Below are 17,494 nucleotides of genomic sequence, written 5' to 3'. Positions count from 1 at the left end.
TGTCTGGCAGATTCTGTGGATTCGTGGCTCGGAGAAGTTCTCATAACGGCCCAGGGCAGATGGAAAAGAAAATGAAAAGGGAAGAACTCCGATCAGAGAAGACGTCTCCTGTAAGTCACCTGATGTAACTGTACTGTAATTTATATGGTGTACAGAACCTGTGTAGAGCTGAGTGTGTTGATGGCATAGTGGTCGATCGAGAGGGGGTGGGGCGGGGGGGGGGGGGCCAATCAAAAGTTTGCTATGGGGCCCAGCCATTTCTAGTTACGCCCCTGAATATATCGCATTATCAAGAACTTCAAGGAGAGAGGTTCAATTGTTGCCAAAAAGGCTCCAGGGCGCCCAAGAAAGACCAGCAAGCGCCAGGATCGTCTCTTAAAAGTGTTTCAGCTGTGGGATCGGGCTACCAGAAGTGCAGAGCTTGCTCAGGAATGGCAGCAGGCAGGTGTGAGTGCATCTGCACGCACTGTGAGGCGGAGACTCTTGGAGCAAGGCCTGGTCTCAAGGAGGGCAGCAAAGAAGCCACGTCTCTCCAGAAAAAACATCAGGGACAGACTGATATTCTGCAAAAGGTACAGGGAGTGGACTGCTGAGGACTGGGGTAAAGTCATTTTCTCTGAATCCCCTTTCCGAATGTTTGGGACATCTGGAAAACAGCTTATTCGTAGAAGACGAGGTGAGCGCTACCACCAGTCTTGTCTCATGCCAACTGTAAAGCATCCTGAAATCATTCATGTGTGGGGTTGCTTCTCAGCCAAGGGAATCGGCTCTCTCACAGTCTTGCCTAAAAACACAGCCATGAATAAAGAATGGTACCAGAATGTCCTCCAAGAGCAACTTCTCCCAACCGTCCAAGAGCAGTTTAGCGATCAACAATGCCTTTTCCAGCATAATGGAGCACCTTACCATAAAGCAAAGGTGATAACTAAATGGCTCAGGGAACAAAACATAGAGATTTTGGGTCCATAGCCTGGAAACTCCCCAGATCTTAATCCAATGCAATGCAATTATATTTCTGTATGTGATAAAAACCTCTGACAAACACATAAAAACCAGAGGGCAGCAGATCATGTGAAAATATAATATTTGTGTCATTCTCAAAACTTTTGGACATGACTGTATGTGAAAGGAAACTATCCTCAATATAAAACTATTAAACGCCACCTGTTCCATATAAGTCTACCAAATTTATAAAAAATTCTGACTACATTGGATACAGATAAGTGAACTGCAAGCAGCCTTGGTTTCATCCTAACCCATACATGCGGCATTTTATTACTGGTGTTGGATGCATGGCTGTATGGTGTGACTATAGACTTGGGCCTAGGCCATCTCCTAGGGGAAGGACACTCCAGCCAATATGCCAAGAAGAATTTATCATTTATAACATATATTGTTAATCTCATTTGCTTGATGAAATCCTGGTTTGTGCATACAGCCCCATGTAGGTTTTTATACCTTCATATACGTCTTGTCCACATCACCAATCTCATTCTTCCAAAAATTGGTTATTCCAAGAAATCATTTCTCAAAAAACTTAACACCACAGTTCCGAGCAAGAAAATGCAGGACCCCCAGGCCAGGCCATAGCTCCAGCTGAACTCCGAAAAGGGAGGGAGAAGTTTTTCCGCCACAAACTTTAGTGTAAATAGTACAAGAGCGCTGATCTGCAATAGGACTATAGGGAGAGAGAGAAAAACAGCATAATAGTGAAGAGGAAACACAACTTGTGTAGCTAATACATAGGTTAAAGGAGAACTCTGGCCTCAGGCAACTTCTCACAGGGGCAGGGGAAAAAGTAAGGCTACATTCACACATCCATTGTTATTAGGACCAATGGTAATAGGACCTGCTGTAATGCGGACTGCATTTTGCTGCCGGGAACACTATGGTAATGAAGCACAGAGCACTACAGATGCACATTCATAGTGCGGACCACAACCACGGGTCCACGGTCACAGGCTGCACTATGGGTGTGTGAATATAGCCTTAAGATAAATTATTGCTTACCTCTCCCTGTGCCTGAGACAAGCGACATCAGGACCCCCACCGAAAGGTATTTTCCCCCAGTTGTGATGACGTCATGACTCTGGGAAAATGTCCATCCCGGCTGATGGACTGGCCGCTCAGACAATCAGTGACTAAGGCGGCGTCTTGTCCCAGTCATGGAGTGGCTGGGAGGCCAGTCCATCACCTGGGTCGTGGAGATTGGGGGTCCCAGAGCGGCGATCGAGGGCTCAAGAGGCATGGGGAGAGTTTAGTTAATGCCCTTTGTTACTTCCCCTGTGCCCCTGCCTTTAAAAAAAAAGATCTGGAGGCCAGACCTCTCCTTTAAGAAAAAATTACATGATATTTATAGTGGGTAAAGAAATGGATATATTAGCAAGAATTCTACATATAACAGACTACAAAGACTTAAAGGGGTAGTCCACCAAAAAAAAATTTCTTCCAAATCAACTGCTACCATGAAGTGCCAGAGATTTGTAATTTACTTCTATTAAAAAATCTCAAGCCTTCCAGTACTTATCAGTTGCTGTATGCCCAACAGGAAGTTGTATTATTTCCAGTCTGGAGAGCAGGAGAGGTTTTCTATGGGGATTTGCTCCTGCTTTGGACAGTTCCTGACATGGACAGAGGAGGCAACAGAGAGCACTGGGTCAGACAGGAAAGAAAACACCACTTCCTGCTGGACACACAGCAGCTGATAAGTACTGGAAGACTTATGTTTTTTTAATAGAAGTGAATTACAAATCTCTGGCACTTTATGGCACCAGTTGATTTGAAAGAATTTTTTTTTTGGTGGACTACCCCTTTAAAGGGGTTATCCAGGATTAGAAATACATGGCTACTTTCTTCCAGTACCACCCCTGTCCTCAGTTGGGTGTGGGGTCTTGGTCCATTGCAGTAAATTGAACTGAATTGTAATGCCACACACAGCCTAGATAGGGGTGGTGCTGTTTTTGCAAGAAAGCACTTTGTAATCCTGGACAGGCCCTTTAAAGAGAGTCCGCTATGTAGGTTAGGTAGGTAACAAAGGGACAGCCTCGGTTTTCAGTGTTCTGTCTGTTATGCTGCTTATACTACTCTACTAAGCTTTGTATCTAATACTAGCCTGTGTGATACAGTTTACTCAGCTGTGTATCTAATACTAGCCTGTGTGATACAGTCTACTAAGCTTTGTATCTAATACTAGCATGTGTGATACAGTCTACTAAGCTTTGTATCTAATACTAGCATGTGTGATACAGTCTACTCAGCTGTGTATCTAATACTAGCCTGTGTGATACAGTCTTCTCAGCTGTGTATCTAATACTAGCCTGTATGATACAGTCTACTCAGCTGTGTATCTAATACTAGCATGTGTGATACAGTCTACTCAGCTGTGTATCTAATACTAGCCTCAGTGATACAGTCTTCTCAGCTGTGTATCTAATACTAGCCTGTATGATACAGTCTTCTCAGCTGTGTATCTAATACTAGCCTGTATGATACAGTCTACTCAGCTGTGTATCTAATACTAGCATGTGTGATACAGTCTACTCAGCTGTGTATCTAATACTAGCATGTGTGATACAGTCTACTCAGCTGTGTATCTAATACTAGCATGTATGATACAGTCTACTCAGCTGTGTATCTAATACTAGCATGTATGATACAGTCTATTTAGCTCTGTATGCCTGGGGACCCATTGTCACGCGGTTTCCAAGGGTATGCGTGGCCGCAGCACACACACAGCTCTGCTATGTCAACACCTATGCTGCATCAACCTGCTACCCCTGCTGCATCAACCTGCCCTGTCCTGATACGCATCTTGCAGCAGCACTGTGCAAACTAACAAGGGGGCAGTGAGCAGGGGCTTCATCACGTGACCGCCTGCACCCCTCATTACTATGTCGCCAGGGCTCCTGCCTGACCTGTAGGCCAAGGCCTGTATGTCAATAATCCGGAGTCGGGAGGAGAGGGACCACACAGCGGCACTTTAGAGTCTTGGCTCCGCCTCTTTGACTCTTCAGCCCATGACAAAAACATCAATTATTAAGCTGGGAAAAGGCAGACAACTTTACAAAAGCGAGAGTTGGCTTTAAAGGGAAACCATCAGCAAGTTAGAAGCATCTAGCCAGCTGACATGTCCCTAAAGCGCACGGGGTGCCAAGGGTGAAGGTAAGTTTCCTACCTTCATCCTGAGCGCTAATTTTGTAAACTTTGTAGTTTGATCTAAATGCTAATGAGGTGGCTTGGGGCATCTGGGGGAGGGCGGAGCTACCACCCTCAGTGCACAGGTCCGCCCCTTCTGATGAATATTCATCTGACGCCCCAGTACTCAGTGAAAGGGGTGGTCCGGCAGGCAAGAATGGGTGAGGGCGATGGTCCCGCCCCCAGGGCACCAAAAACCTGATCTGCATAGGAATAATCCTTCCTTTATTGACAACAGCAGCAACTTATAGGGAAGCGCTTTACGGGGCTCCCATGGCTTCCTGTCCCCCTTTAGGGTTGACGGTGTAAATTCCCAATCCCCCTGCTGGCTGTATGTTTTGGATTTTGGCAGGACAATTAGGCCCGCCCTGCGCACACTTACACAGGGAGAGCATCCACACTTCTTGCCCATGCGGGATTTGAACCCAGGACCTGAGCGTCCCTAGGCATCCGCTGTCAACTGCCACAGACAAGCACATGCTGAGGCCTCAGCCAGAGTGGCGTATGCAAATGAGGAGCCAGCCAGAGTGCCATATGCAAATGAGGAGCCAGCCAGAGTGCCATATGCAAATGAGGAGCCAGCCAGACAGCAGTTGATGGTGCTAGTGGTGGCAGAAATATCAGCAAAGCGTCACTTCAGGGGACTATTAAGACCCGGAAAGAGTGTGGCCATAATTTTTTGGCCAACCTTTTTTAATAGACTGGTTCAAGAGAAAATGGCCCCGGGTCTCTCCCCAATGTAAAGTCACAAGCTCCTGGAGGGGTATAAATACCAAGCTAGCCCATTCATATAGTGTGGAAGGAAGGCGGAGCATGAATCATTCAACCATCCTCAATGACACCCAATAGGACGCCAGGATGTAGGACTGAAAGGCCCGAGGACACAGTATTCATTGAGGACTTGAATGATTGCAATGCCTCCCTGCCACTTTTGGCTTCTTCTCTTTGCACATAACTTTTACTTCATTTGCTTTCTGGGGGACAGAGGAATCACAGCCATTGCCCCTTGCCCTCTGTCACTGCAAAAACCACTGTCCCTCCACTCCACCGCCCACTACTTATACCCCTTCAACTACCTACTCGTCTGCCTGCCTGCCTTCACGGAGGAAGGAGGGAGTTGGGGACAGACATCACAGACTAGCGGAGTACAGGCATTTCATTTTTAAAGGGGTTGGCCACTTTATAGTAAAATAGTTCAGTGTACAATATAAGTGACTGTACTCACTGTACATACTGACAGCAGCTCCCTGTGTACTCACTGTATATAATGACAGCAGCTCCCTGTGTACTCACTGTATATAATGACAGCAGCTCCCTGTGTACTCACTGTATATAATGACAGCAGCTCACTGTGTACTCACTGTATATAATGACAGCAGCTCCCTCTGTACTCACTGTATATACTGACAGCAATTCCCTGTACTCATTGTATATACTGACAGCAGCTCCCTGTGTACTCACTGTATATACTGACAGCAGCTGCCTGTACTCACTGTATATACTGACAGCAGCTCCCTGTGTACTCTCTGTATATACAGACAGCAGCTCCCTGTGTACTCACTGTATATACTGACAGCAGCTCCCTGTGCTCACTGTATATACAGACAGCATCTCCCTGTGTACTCTCTGTATATACAGACAGCAGCTCCTTGTGTACTCACTGTATATACTGACGGCAGCTCCCTGTGTACTCACTGTATATACTGACAGCAGCTCCCTGTGTACTCACTGTATATACTGACGGCAGCTCCCTGTGTACTCACTGTATATACTGACGACAGCTCCCTGTGTACTCACTGTATATACTGACAGCAGCTCCCTGTGTACTCACTGTATATACTGACAGCAGCTCCCTGTGTACTCACTGTATATACTGACAGCAATTCCCTGTACTCATTGTATATACTGACAGCAGCTGCCTGTACTCAATGTATATACTGACAGCAGCTCCCTGTGTAATCACTGTATATACTGACAGCAGCTCCCTGTGTACTCACTGTATATACTGACAGCAGCTCCCTGTGTACTCACTGTATATACTGACAGCAGCTCCCTGTGTACTCACTGTATATACTGACAGCAGTTCCCTGTACTCATTGTATATACTGACAGCAGCTGCCTGTACTCACTGTATATACTGACAGCAGCTCCCTGTGTACTCACTGTATATACTGACGGCAGCTCCCTGTGTACTCACTGTATATACTGACGGCAGCTCCCTATGTACTCACTGTATATACAGACAGCAGCTCCCTGTGTACCCACTGTATACACTGACAGCAGCTGCCTGTACTCACTGTATATACTGACAGTAGCTCCCTGTATACTCACTGTATATACTGACAGCAGCTCCCTGTGTACTCACTGTATATACTGACAACAGCTCCCTGTGTACTCACTGTATATACTGACAGCAGTTCCCTGTACTCACTGTATATACTGACAGCAGCTCCCTGTATATACTGACAGCAGCTCCCTGTGCATTCACTGTATATACTTACAGCAGCTCCCTGTGTACTCACTGTATATACTGACAGCAGCTCCCTGTGTATTCACTGTATATACTGACAGCAGCTCCCTGTGTACTCACTGTATATACTGACAGCAGCTCCCTGTGTACTCACTGTATATACTGACAGCAGCTCCCTGTGTACTCACTGTATATACTGACAGCAGCTCCCTGTACTCACTGGATATTCTGACAGCAGCTCCCTGTGTACTCACTGTATATACTGACAGCAGCTCCCTGTGTACTCACTGTATATACTGACAGCAGCTCCCTGTGTACTCACTGTATATACTGACAGCAATTCCCTGTACTCATTGTATATACTGACAGCAGCTGCCTGTACTCAATGTATATACTGACAGCAGCTCCCTGTGTAATCACTGTATATACTGACAGCAGCTCCCTGTGTACTCACTGTATATACTGACAGCAGCTCCCTGTGTACTCACTGTATATACTGACAGCAGCTCCCTGTGTACTCACTGTATATACTGACAGCAGTTCCCTGTACTCATTGTATATACTGACAGCAGCTGCCTGTACTCACTGTATATACTGACAGCAGCTCCCTGTGTACTCACTGTATATACTGACGGCAGCTCCCTGTGTACTCACTGTATATACTGACGGCAGCTCCCTATGTACTCACTGTATATACAGACAGCAGCTCCCTGTGTACCCACTGTATACACTGACAGCAGCTGCCTGTACTCACTGTATATACTGACAGTAGCTCCCTGTATACTCACTGTATATACTGACAGCAGCTCCCTGTGTACTCACTGTATATACTGACAGCAGCTCCCTGTATATACTGACAGCAGCTCCCTGTGCATTCACTGTATATACTTACAGCAGCTCCCTGTGTACTCACTGTATATACTGACAGCAGCTCCCTGTGTATTCACTGTATATACTGACAGCAGCTCCCTGTGTACTCACTGTATATACTGACAGCAGCTCCCTGTGTACTCACTGTATATACTGACAGCAGCTCCCTGTGTACTCACTGTATATACTGACAGCAGCTCCCTGTACTCACTGTATATTCTGACAGCAGCTCCCTGTGTACTCACTGTATATACTGACAGCAGCTCCCTGTGTACTCACTGTATATACTGACAGCAGCTCCCTGCGTACTCACTGTATATACTGACAGCAGCTTCCTGTGTACTCACTGTATATACTGACAGCAGCTCCCTCTGTACTCACTGTATATACTGACAGCAGCTCCCTGTGTACTCACTGTATATACTGACAGCAGCTCCCTGTGTACTCACTGTATATACTGACAGCAGCTCCCTGTACTCACTGTAAATACTGACAGCAGCTCCCTGTGTACTTACTGTATATACTGTCAGCAGCTCCCTGTGTACTCACTGTATATACTGACAGCAGCTCCCTGTACTCACTATATATACTGACAGCAGCTACCTGTGTACTCACTATGTATACTGACAGCAGCTCCCTGTATACCTCATCGAGCTAATATCATACTCTCCTCCTCCAGGCTGTGCTGCCCTGCTCTGTGGTGAGTCTATCCATAAGATGGCTGACACAGAGGAACATGTGACCATGCCTCGCCCCCAGTGTCCTCTATAGGCATATACAGGCTCAGTGGTGGACATTAGGGGGCGGGACATGGTCACATGCTCCTCCATGTCGGCCATCTTATGGACAGCCTGACCACAGAGCAGGGCAGTACAGCTTGGAGGAGGAGAGTCTGATTCTAGCCCTATGAGGTACACAGGGAGCTGCTGTCAGTATATAAAGTGAGTACACAGGGAGCTGCTGTCAGTATATACAGTGAGTACACAGAGAGCTGCTGTCAGTATATACAGTGAGTACAGAGAGCTGCTGTCAGTGTATACAGTGAGCACACAGGGAGCTGCCGTCAGTATATACAGTGAGTACACAGGGAGCTGCTGTCAGTATATACAGTGAGTACTCAGGGAGCTGCTGTCAGTATATACAGTGAAGGTTTACTCTTCTCTGGCCAAGCCAAATTAATGGGATTGGAACTTTTAATCATATATCATGCCTGGCCAGCTAAAGCTTTGGCTGTCCAGACATGTTGGGAATTGTAGCTCGAGGGCCGAAGAGCAGTGAAATTACCGAACTTTCTGCCACATGAAGCTGAGGTGGTTGATTCACTGAATATGTTCGAGAAAGAGACCTGGAAGCTTTCTGGTGATAGGACGTTATTCCGGGGATTTATTCTGACCGCCATATTTGAAGTTGTGAAGAAACTTTGAGGAAATTGCTGCCTCTCCCATCAGAGTTTTTTAGCTATCTGTGTAAGTTGGACTAACTAGATGCAGATTCTGAAGTGATACTTCCTCCCCCAGTTTTCTCTGTACACAATGTTCGCACACAGTATTACCTGATACGAGAAGTAGGAGCGACATAGTGCGAAAACTCAAAGGTTGCTTCACTTGGCAAAACCATAGCACGCTGAATATAAACCAAACTCCGCAAATACATGTAGCACTAAAGAGCAGCACCAGGGAAGCCATCTGCCAGTCTGTAAGCAAAGAGGACAACATTAAGTCACGTTCTATAAAGGAGCAAATAAAAAAAAAAGGTGTGAAAGTGAGAATACAAGAGCTGTGTAAATGTGAAAGAACAGGAGGTCTGCTATGGATTCTCTGTTACCAGTGTTACTGGCAGCAGGGAACGGGTTACATAGTGTCTCACATACACCTACACCTCACTGAGCCCGGCTGCAGAGGGGAACACAGCTGGAGGTGGGCTGAAGGAGAGGATACTGTATGTCAGCTGCTTCTCCACACAGGGAAGGGACAACATGGCAGCAGGGACCCATAATGCTGTTAAGGCTGCCCTGATCCGTAGCAGACAGACCTGAGTAAATCTGGCACACTAGGCCTCTGTAGTGCGCTTGTTTGCTGCCATACACAGCAATATCTCAGACTGTCTTAAAGGGCCCAAGCAGCTTTAATGCAGATCAGTTGCAAAAAAAAAAAAAAGTACAATCAGCATATCTACAATCGTGTATCTACAATCAGTGTGTCTACAATCATGTATGTACAATCCATGTATGTACAATCAGTGTATGTACAATTGTGTATGTACAATCATATATGTACAATCAGTGTTTGTACAATCACGTATGTACAATCCGTGTATGTACAATCATATACGTATAATCAGTGTATGTACAATTGTGTATGTACAATCATATATGTACAATCAGTGTATGTACAATCGTGTATGTACAAATTACAATCATATATGTACAATCAGTGTATGTACAATCGTGTATGTACAAATTACAATCATATATGTACAATCAGTGTATGTACAATCGTGTATGTACAATCCGTGTATGTACAATAAGTGTATATACAATCAATCATGTATGTACAATCAGTGTATGTACAATCATATATGTACAATCAGTGTATGTACAATCAGTGTATATACAATCAATAATGTATGTACAATCATATATGTACAATCAGTGTATGTACAATAAGTGTATATACAATCAATAATGTATGTACAATCAGTTGATGTCCAATACAATCAGTGTATGTACAATCATATGTACAATCAGTGGAAGAAAATCCTTTACACGGGGTGATTATTGGCAAAGAACATTGATAGAAAAGCTCCTGCAGCCCATAATCGGCCTGTGTAAAAGTGTCAAGTGATCAGCCAGGGCTTCAAAATTTATTGCTATCGGCCACACATCTCCCTGTGGAAACAGGAGATGTGCAGCCGATAGCACTACATGTAAATGATCGCACAAAGGATTGAGCAATCGCTAGTGCAGCCCAGCCACATGATTAATCTTGCCTTCTAAAAGAACTACTACTGTGTTGATTTTTTTTTTCCTGGAGTACCCCTTTAAGGGTATGTTCACAGGCTGCACGGCCAAATATTAGGCCCAATACAGAGATCTGTGTGGTGGTCTTTTTACATCTAGGCCTATAACCATTACAAGGGGGCATCCTCTACGTCTAGAGGAAAGAAGGTTACACCATCAGCACAGACGGGATTCTTTACTGTAAGGGCAGTGAGTCTCTGTTCCACTGATTGAAAAGATGATATGCAATTTAGCCCTTGATGGTCAAATGGGAGGTAACTATTCGGCATTTGCAGGGGGGGGGGGGTGAATCTCTGATGACCATGGCCAGTGTCAGAGTGTCTCTTTCAGCATGAACTCCATAAACAAAGCTGTTATATACATTCAAGGACTCCATTTACATCACTTTTCCAACATAGTCAGCTGGTGACTACGGTCAAATAATTTCCCACACAAACTTTAAAAGTGTGGTGTGCTGCCCTTTTCAGACCATGTAAAAAATAGTGTACGTGCAAATACAGTCAAAGCAATCTTGGGTATAGACAAGCGTTGGTCATATTTAGAACCTGTCAGAGCCTCAAATTCACACCTCTTGTAATGCAGAATAGTCACTGCCCATTTCCATTGAAGTGAATAAAGCTGAATTTTAATACTACATACAACCTGAGAACAGGGGTGGCGCTGTTTCTGTATGTAACGTCAGACGTCTTTGCTAAACATGCCTACTAATATTCACTATACATGACTGTCCTGGTACTTACCACTGCCACAGTGCCATGATTGCATGTGTTGGCTGCATATTTCCCACAGAGATAGAGAGAAATTCTTAGAGGTCACCCAGGCGGGGCTAACAAGGGCTGCCACATCCAGAGACAATGCCAGGAACCCGCACACCATAACAAGCACTGTAAAGTGCCTGGGGGGCATCGCAGGAGGTAGGACAGGCGACTCTGAAGGCATCAACGCCGCAGGAGGAAGTAATTTCAGGAGAGTCGGGAGTATCTGCCGTCAGGGTATCATCTGTACATGGCCCACACTTCTCTCTGCTCTCTGTTTTGCTATAAACCTATACAACCCTCTGCAAATCTCATGTAATGCTGCCACTTGTCACATCCTAAGGCATCACATGGTGCTGACACCATAAACCCCACCAAACAATGTACAACACAAACGGCAAACATGACATTGTGTGAACTTCAGCACAGACCTCTCTGGATTCAGCCAGGAGCCAGGGCTCTGTATCCCATTAGATCTTCCTCTGCTGTACGAGGCGTGTGCACCCCGGCCGTATCTGCCTCATCTTCTCAACTCTTGTCGTTTTGATGATGACGTTTAATCCAATTTACCTGTTTTAGATAACATAAAAATTTACGCAATGAAAAGATTTGTTTTGTGTTTTTGTTTAGTACTTATTATACGAATATATAATTCAGCCAATGGCTGATCTCAACGCCTTCTAGCGCTGCTCTGCTTCACCCCGGGTGCTAGGGAAAAGCTGAATCCAATCCTGGGAAATTGGGAGAAGTTTTCCTGGATTGGATAGAGCTTTTCGTCGGCATTCGGGGTGGAGCGACAGGGAGTGGAGCAGCGCTGAAAGGCATCCGGCATAAAGAGTGGAGCGCTGATCAAACAAAGCGTTTCACTTCATTGAGATCAGCGATTCACTCATCTCTTTTTATGGTCTTTAGTAAAGGGAATCTGTCAGCACCTGGGCCCTACCTGAGGCACTGACAGTGTGCTGTCTGCTGTAGTTGGCAGTCCCCTAGTGAGCATGGTGCCTGTTGGTAATTTGTCCCTACAGCAGATTATGCACAATCTCTGTTTTCCAACTGTAATAAGGATTTAAACAGGAGTTGTGGCTCAGCGCATGTGCCGCACGCTGGCACACCTCGTCACTCCTTCCTCCTCCCTCTTCTTCATGAATAATCAATGCTGACCAGCCTCCTGCTCGCCTAGCTGTCAGCTAGTGTCTCTGATTGCAGAGCAGTCCTCTGTTGGCACATACTGACTGACAGCTGAGTGAGCAGGAGGCCAGGCAGTATTGATTATTTATGAAGAAGAGGGAGGAGGAAGGAGTGCGGTACACACAACTCCTCTTTGACTCTTCATTACAGTAGTAGAGATTGTGCATAATCCACTGCACGGAAATTACCAAAAGGCACCATGCTCACTGGGGACTGCCAGCTACAGCACACTGTGACCACCTCAGGTAGGGCCCAAGAGCTGACAGATTCCCTTTAAAGTAAATTTGCTATTAGTAAAGTTCAGCAGAGAAGAAATATTCTGTTTGGCTTCTTATCAGCCCTTCTTTCCTCACATGCACACTACAGAATCCTGTTGCGGAATTTGCAGCTCGCACCCGCTTGTGGACTCTGGCGGCCGTGCGCATTTCCGCTCGTGCCATGGACACCATTTAATGCACGGGTGGATTCCGATGTCCAAAGAATGAACAACATAGAATGGAGTCAATGACACAGGCGGAAATGCGCGCAGCCACCAGAGTCCGGGAGCGAGTGCGAGCTGCGGAACCGGCTACAGGTTTTTCGTCAGGATTCCGTAGTGTGCACATACCCTTAAAGGGGAACTCCGGATAAGAAAAACTTGTTTTCTATGTTTGCTGATGATGCAGACAGGGGGCAGGGTGTGATCTCACAGGGGGCTTGGCTGGATCCCCCAATCCCCAGACTGATTCACCATCTCTGTCGGGCCAGAAGCAGGTGCAGCACTAATTTTACTGATTGTGTGGGTGGGGGACTGTGATGATCAGCTGAGGGAAAGCATTGCATTCTGGGAAATGCTAAACAAGGAAGGACAGAAACACAATACAGAGCAAAACCCCCCCAAACAAATGGATTTTTGGTAGTTTCAAAACTGGGATAGACAGGTAAGTAATGGGTTATGCTTCCGCAGAAGTTTCTTTTTTTAACCTCTACCCCTTTAAAGCAACTTAAAAGCTGGTGACTACCTTATAGTTTTTTAATCACTGGTTATAAATATTCACTTTTAGAGTTAAGGGAACTTTGAGCAGGAGGCATTTGATTAGCGGTGGCTGCTAAAGTTGGATAAGGTCCTAAGGCTGCCTGGAAAACATGGATACAGCCTATGGCTCTCTATTTAAGGGGAACTCCAGGTAGAGGTTAAAAAAATGAAACTTCTGCAGAGGCATAATGCATTACTTACCTTTCTATCCCAGTTTTGAAACTACCAAAAATCCATTTGTTTAGGGTTTTTTTGTTCTGTTTTGTGTTTCTGTCCTTCCTGGTTGATCAGTTGCCAGAATGGAATGCTTTCCCTCAGCTATTCATCACAGTCCCCCACCCATCACAATCAGTAAAATCAGTGCTGCACCTGCTTCTGGCCATTCAGAGATGGTGAATCACTCAGGGGATTGGGGGATCCAGCCCCTCCTCCTGTAAGATCATGCCCTGCCCCCTCTCTGGATCATCAGCCTGCGCTCAGCAAACACATACAGTGTGAGACAGAGGCATGGAAGATTTATCTCCTAGGGGGGAGAGCAGAAGGAGCAGGAGGCAATGTGAATTGGCACAGGGGCCATTTTTTTCACTTCCTGGATTTCTATCAGCTACCAGTGTGGCAGAACCGTACAGATACAGTAATACATTGTATAGACACATCTATATAACTTTTAATGTACTGTACTAGAAAACAAGTTTTTCTTACCCAGAGTTCCCCTTTAACTTTGTGTCCTACAGCTTCTGTTATCAGTGAAGTCAAGCAGAGAAGTTATTCTCTATGAGCTTTTCTATTCTCTCCTAAACCAACTTGTAAGCTGATTTAAAACCATAAATTTCATCAATGATTTACTTTAGTATGGTCATAAGACTGGCTTCACACTATCTTAAAATCTCGTAAAAACGTCAATAAAAACACCATGCCATGTTTAACACCTGTGAGCTATAGTGTGAGAAACTGCAGCAGCCACATCTGTGACAGGACTGATATCCTGCAGGGAGACAGATGGATAAATCACATATAGTCACTTGTGTTGCTGCAATTTCTTCTGACTATATCTATGCATGTTATTTTCTAGAACAAGTGGGGAGAGAAGTTTGTGTCTCAGTGCTTCTCTCCCTGCACCTGTGAGATGATCCCATTGACTTAGGGTGCCCTTACACACACAGATTTATCTGACAGATTTTTGAAGCCAAAGCCAGGAATTGATTTAAAGAGAGGAGTAATCTCAGTTTTTCCTTTATGACCTGTTCCCTGTTTATAGTCAGTTCCTGGCTTTGGCTTCAATGATCCGTCAGATAAATCTCTCTGTGTAAAGGCACCCCAACACAAGAATTCTGTCTTGGTCAAGTGGCACACTGACAGGAAAGAACATACCTAGGCTATGTTAATTCTACAGATCCCAATTCTGAGCCCTTGAACTCAGTATTGTTTAGATCCCATAGACCAGTGCTTCCCAACCTTTTCCACCTCGGGGCGCCTCTACTAAATAATGTTCTACAAAATAAGAAAACCGTATACAGTGACTCACAGGTGACGTCTTCTTTGATCTGAGGAGTCACTTTCCCTTTTTCTCTCCATCCGCCATGATGATTTGTTCCAGCTACTTTTCATCTCTTCAGAACCCGCAAGACAATTTAGGCTCCGCACATTTCTAGCAACTTCCTTTCCTTTCTCCCTCCTGTCGGCTCCCAAAGTAACTGCGCTGTTTGGTGTTATGTGCAGTAAAGCGAGAAGGAATGTGGGATGCCCCCTGTATGTAGGATCCCCTGCTGTGCCCCCTGTATGTAGGATCCCCTGCTGTGATGAACTAATAATGCCCCCAGAGGTGCCCCCATGAACTAATAATGCCCCCAGAGGTGCCCCCATGAACTAATAATGCCCCCAGAGGTGCCCCCATGAACTAATAATGCCCCCAGAGGTGCCCCCATATACTTATAATGCCCCCAGAGGTGCCCCCATGAGCTCATGGTTCCCCCATGAGCTAATAATGCCCCCAGAGGTGCCCCCATATACTAATAATGCCCCCAGAGGTGCCCCCATATACTAATAATGCCCCCAGAGGTGCCCCCATATACTAATAATGCCCCCAGAGGTGCCCCCCATGAACTAATAATGCCCCCAGAGGTGCCCCCATATACTAATAATGCCCCCAGAGGTGCCCACATGAACTAATAATGCTCCCAGAGGTGCCCCCATGAACTAATAATGCCTCCAGAGGTGCCCCCATGAACTAATAATGCCCCATGCTGTGCCCCCATATACTAATAATGTCCCCAGAGGTGCCCCCATATACTAATAATGCCCCCAGAGGTGCCCACATGAACTAATAATGCTCCCAGAGGTGCCCCCATGAACTAATAATGCCTCCAGAGGTGCCCCTATGAACTAATAATGCCCCCAGATGTGCCCCCATATACTAATAATGTCCCCAGAGGTGCCCCCATATACTAATAATGCCCCCAGAGGTGCCCACATGAACTAATAATGCTCCCAGAGGTGCCCCCATGAACTAATAATGCCTCCAGAGGTGCCCCTATGAACTAATAATGCCCCCAGAGGTGCCCCCATATACTAATAATGCCCCCAAAGGTGCCCCCCATAAACTAATAATGCCCCCAGAGGTGCCCCCCATAAACTAATAATGCCCCCAGAGGTGCCCCCATATACTAATAATGCCCCCAGAGGTGCCCCCCATGAACTAATAATGCCCCGAGAGGTGCCCCCATATACTAATAATGCCCCCAGAGGTGCCCCCATATACTAATAATGCCCCCAGAGGTGCCCCTATGAACTAATAATGCCCCCAGAGGTGCCCCCATATACTAATAATGCCCCCAGAGGTGCCCCCATATACTAATAATGCCCCCAGAGGTGCCCCCCATGAACTAATAATGCCCCCAGAGGTGCCCCCATATACTAATAATGCCCCCAGAGGTGCCCCCATATACTAATAATGCCCCCAGAGGTGCCCCCATATACTAATAATGCCCCCAGAGGTGCCCCCCATGAACTAATAATGCCCCCAGAGGTGCCCCCATATACTAATAATGCCCCCAGAGGTGCCCCCCATGAACTAATAATGCCCCCTGCTCTGCCCCTAAAAAACAAACAAACATCCTACTCACCTAATCCGCGCTGTGTAGCTGCAGGCAGCAGCTCTCCTCCTCCTCTTCGGGCTCCATCTTGCGAGCCGCTGGGACGGGACCTCCGGCAGGCGTGATGACGTCACATCATCACGCCTGCCGGAGAGGTCACGTCCCGGCCTCCCATAGGCTGCTGGCATGAAGTGCCGGTGGCCTATGGGAGTGAATATAGGAGCAGGATGCTGACACTTCCTGCTCCTATATTCTGCTTACTTTAATGTTCCGCCCGGAACATGAAAGTGATCCGTGCATCCCGAGAAGCTGCGCGGCCGCAGTTTCTTGAGATTCTTAAAGAGACAGCGCACATTTCCCACGGGGATCCCGCGGCACCCCTGGCGGGTTCTCCTGGCACACCAGTGTGCCGCGGCACCCCGGTTGGGAAACGCTGCCATAGACAGTGAATACAGTAGTGGCCAGGCGTGCATGCTGCCACTCTAGGCACTTACAGGGGTTGGCTGCTTTATAGTAAAATAGTTCAGTGTACAGTATTAGTAACTGTACTCACTGTATATACTGACAGCAGCTCCCTGTGTACTCACTGTATATACTGACAGCAATTCCCTGTACTCACTGTATATACTGACAGCAGCTCCCTGTGTACTCACTGTATATACTGACAGCAGCTCCCTGTGTACCTCATAGACCTAATATCAGCCTCCCCTCCTCTAGGCTGTGCTGTCCTGCTCTGTGATGAGTCTGTCCATAAGATGGCCAACATGGAGTAGCATGTGATCGTGCTCCGCCCCCAGTGTCCACCACTGAGCCTGTTTATGTCTATGGAAGGCAGAGAAAGAGGGTCATTGTCACATGCTCCTCCATGTCGGCCATCTTATGGACAGACTC

General features: G+C 46.3%; 1 long non-coding RNA gene across 5 annotated transcripts in view; it reads right to left on the bottom strand.

The window, feature by feature from the left end:
- The window catches only part of LOC138802637 (uncharacterized), a 35,633-nt gene that overhangs the window by 14,458 nt on the left and 3,681 nt on the right, over nt 1-17,494 (bottom strand). For 2 of the 5 annotated variants that reach the window (XR_011364794.1, XR_011364793.1), the window contains exons 2-4: nt 11,740-11,878; nt 9,087-9,227; nt 1,459-1,678 (exon numbers count right to left, since the gene is read on the bottom strand). This is a non-coding gene — a long non-coding RNA (uncharacterized lncRNA). Of the gene's footprint in view, nt 1-766; nt 1,679-9,086; nt 9,228-11,739; nt 11,879-14,213; nt 14,286-17,494 lie in introns of those variants that run through there. The other 3 variants (XR_011364791.1, XR_011364790.1, XR_011364792.1) reach the window with 2 other exon arrangements.

Source organism: Dendropsophus ebraccatus, chromosome 10, assembly GCF_027789765.1.
Source record: "Dendropsophus ebraccatus isolate aDenEbr1 chromosome 10, aDenEbr1.pat, whole genome shotgun sequence".
In the NCBI taxonomy this organism is placed as follows: Eukaryota; Metazoa; Chordata; class Amphibia; order Anura; family Hylidae; genus Dendropsophus; species Dendropsophus ebraccatus.
The sequence above is the reverse complement of the archived record's forward strand: the minus strand, read 5'-3'. Positions and strand labels throughout refer to the sequence as shown.